This window comes from Myotis brandtii, unplaced genomic scaffold, assembly GCF_000412655.1.
Source record: "Myotis brandtii unplaced genomic scaffold, ASM41265v1 scaffold260, whole genome shotgun sequence".
NCBI lineage: Eukaryota > Metazoa > Chordata > Mammalia > Chiroptera > Vespertilionidae > Myotis > Myotis brandtii.
This window is the reverse complement of record NW_005359881.1, coordinates 2,909,812-2,913,690: the sequence shown is the minus strand read 5'-3', so window position 1 is coordinate 2,913,690 and position 3,879 is coordinate 2,909,812.

The following is a 3,879-nucleotide window of genomic DNA, read 5'->3' as shown; positions in this document are numbered from 1 at the left end:
CCCCCCCCCCCCAAGCTGTGCCTTTTCCATCCTTCTCTCTTATTCTGCCACCCAACAGTCTCACGCCACCTGACCCATCGTTTGACCTGAGAGATGCCCAGGAACCCATCCAGCAGGATGCCTAGCAAAACGCCCCAGCCAGAAAACAGGAGGCCATGGGGCCAGTCCGCCACCCCCACCAGTGCCCACTGAGTCTATGAAGGCCGCTTGGCCCTGGCCCCACACTCCAGTGACCTTTCCCGGGCGGCCCAACAAGTTCTGTGGAGAGCAGGTCTCAGGGCAGGGCCCGGAGCACCATCCCCTTCCCAGCCCCTGGCTCCAGGCCCAACCCTCCCTACGTGGGGTCGGGCTGCAGCTGGGACGTGAGTCCCCTCAGCTGGGGCAGCTGCCATGACAACTGCCAGACCACACAAAGCGGGGATTGTGGCCTGTGGCAGGTGGTGAGGTCTGGGGCAGGGGAAGGTAACAAAGGAGCTTTGGTCTCAGCAGAAACTTGGGGGCGGGAAGGGGCGGACAGCAGCTGGGGGAGGAGAAGGGCCACAGTGCAGGGACAGGTCCAAGTCTCCCACATCCGCCCATGCTCAGGCCCCTGGAACTTTCCCACCAGCCACGCACATCTCTCTGCACAGACTCAGGCCCCTGATGGGGAGAAGTGGATCACGCCTCGTGTCCTTTGTCACGAGTAGAGCAGAGACTGGTCACATGCCCTGAACCAGGAGCTGAGGCTTTGAGGGATGGCCCAGCTGGGGGAGGAGAAGGGCCACAGTGCAGGGACAGGTCCAGGTCTCCCCCATCCGCCCATGCTCAGACCCCTGGAACTTTCCCACCAGCCACTCAATCTCTCTTCACAGACTCAGGCCCCTGCTGGGGAGAAGTGGATCGCGCCTCATGTGTCCTTTGTCACGAGTAGAGCAGGGACTGGCCACATGCCCTGCACCAGGAGCTGAGGCTTTGAGGGATGGCCCAGCTCCTAGGCTAGTGGTTCTCAACCTTGGCTGCATCTGTAAAAAATCAATAAAATATATTTTTTTTTAAATTCTGATTTCTGGGCCCCATTCTCCGGATTCCCAGGTGATTCTAATGTGCAGCCAAGGTTGAGAACCACTGTCCTAGGCCCTGCTCAGTCATGAGCCGTGACCCAGGGCTGCACCCATGTCCTCACTGTCTGCCATGCTCACTTATACCAACAATCCTGCCCCCACAGGAAACTGCAGGCAAGGGACAGACGGGGGACAACCTTCCCCAGGTACCCCACCACATCAGGCTGGCCTCCCTCTGCCCCTTGGTCCATGCTTCCCTACTTTCTCTTAATCACATCTCTCCCAGCCCTCAGCTGGTTTAACCCCCCCTGGCCCTCCATGCCTCGCCCACTCTAACCAGCCTCCTACCCTCTGCCTAGTCTGGCTGGCCCACTCTCTGCTGGCTGATTCCTCAGTGGAGCGGGAGGGGGCGGGGGCTGAGAGCTTGGGATGGGGTTTGCTTCTTTAAAAAATATATATGTTTTTATTGATTTCAGAGAGAGGAAGGGAGGGGGAGATAGAAACATTGGCGAGAGAGAAACTTCGATTGGCTGCCTCCGCACGTCCCCTACTGGGGATCAGGCTTGCGACCTGGGCATGTGCCCTGACCAGGAAACGAACTGGAGACCTCCTGGTGCCTGGACGACACTCAGCCACTGAGCCATGCCAGCCGGACTGGGGTTGGCTTCTGATTAGCCATGTGACCCAAGGCCAACTGCTTTTCTTCTCTGGGCCACAGTTTCCCCATCTGCAAATGCAAATGATGCTTGTTCCTAATGTACAGAATTGTTATATCAAATGGAAGGAACAGCTGAAAAGACTGAAAAATGTTCACAAGGTACGAGATGACTTCTTTTTAGGTCACTGCAGGTGCCACAGCTCCCGCCACACACTCCCCGCCTTGTAAGGACTGTATCACGGGGTTTCCCCAGTAGGAAGAACCCATCTTAGTGACCTCAGTTTGCACTCGCCAGCCTTCTTTGGGAACCAAGTCCATGGACAGCCTGGGCAGCCAGTTCCCCAGGCCTCTCCACTTCCTGGAGGTCCCTGATTGGACCCCAGGCCCATATCGGTGGCACCTCTTTGCAGGACTTCTTCCTCTACCTGCCTTACATGCACATCTTTGCTGTGACGGTCCCACCCCCACCTCCATGCCCCCACACCTGCCCCACACCATGGCATCCCCACCCCAGTGTCCTTTTAAAAGAGAGAGCAGCACCCATGTTCCTCCACCCCAAGTCCAGGACTTAGGAGCCTGCCAGGGCCTGGGACCCCCATTACCTGATCTGAAGACCAGGGACAAAACCAACTGCTCACAACACTGAACAAGCGTCATTTTCACCTATAAACCCTTTTTTGGTGTTTGCTGCATTTGAAGGCGCTTGGGACAAGTAGGAAGTGTTTCCCTCTTGTAAGATGAGGAGAGCGAGGCCCAGAGTTGACACGCTCTGACTCAAACAGTTAGACGGCAGGTCTCCTCCTGCACACCCTCACCTCGCTCTCCCCTCCAGGCCACTCAGCCCTAGGAAACCTTGGGTTCCTCAGCTGACCTCTCTCCAGGGGCAGGGGCATGGGCCTGACCACCTCCACCATGTTCTGCACTTGACCCCAGACCTCCCTTGCTTCCCCAGAGATGACAGTGGGTCTTCATCAGGCCTTTCAAAAAGGCGCCACCTTCGCTACCACAGAGCACAACCGCCCACAACACACGCGCTAAGTGGTACCAGTGCTATTTTTAAGACCTTCAGACCTCCTCCTGCCACGGCCTTAGTTCAGGCCTCACCACTTCTCTCCTGGACCCCGTGCCTGTTTTATAGCTTATCTTGCCCCTCCAATCCACCTGCCACCCAGCACTCAAAGCAATGTTACAATTGGGACATGTTTCTGCTTTGCTCAGAATACTTCAATGGGTCCTCAACACCTTCAGGTTCAGCTAAAAATTTCTTGGCGAGACCATTTAAAATTGGCCTCTGCTCACCTCTGCTCACTGCCTGAGGCTCCGCCTGCCCCGCTGGCCCTCTCTGCAGCCCCTGACCCGGCCATGTCGTAGCATGCCGGTGACCAGTCCCGGAATACTGTTGCCCAACCCTTCCCTGCCCAGCCCGGATCAGGGATCACTGTGACCAGGAAGCTTTTTGGGTTTGTCAGGCTCAGTTAGGGACCCTTCTCTGTTTGACCTGTGCATCCACCCAGCCCAGCACCATCCACATGGTATAGTAATATTTTGTCTGTCTCCACAAGACTGTAAACATCTTAACAGAGACTATTTCTCTCTCCTCAGCACCCAGCACAAGGTCCCACATGCTGACAAACCATTGATAACAATTTTAATAAAGGAACATTTAAATAAAAGAAACTTAAGTCCAAAACAGATTACAGAGTCACAGAACCTTTGAGCTGAAAGGAGACTAACACCCTCTAGTCCAGCGGTTCTCAACCTGTGGGTCGCGACCCTTTTGGGGGTCAAACGACCCTTTCACAGGGGTCGCCTAAGACCATCAGAAAACACATATATAATTACATATTGTTTTTGTGATTAATCACTATGCTTTAATTATGTTCAATTTGTAACAATGAAAATACATCCTGCATATCAGATATTTACATGACGATTCATACATAACAGTAGCAACATTACAGTTATGAAGTAGCAACAAAAATAATTTTACGGTTGGGGGTCACCACACCATGAGGAACTGTATTAAAGGGTCGCGGCATTAGGAAGGTTGAGAACCACTGGTCTAGTCTTTTCATTTTACAGATAAACACAGGGACACGCCCCCCCAAAAAACAACAACAGCCTAAGCCTAGACGTTTTCCTGCCCTCTGCCGTCCCCCGCCCCCACCCCCCGACCCCTGG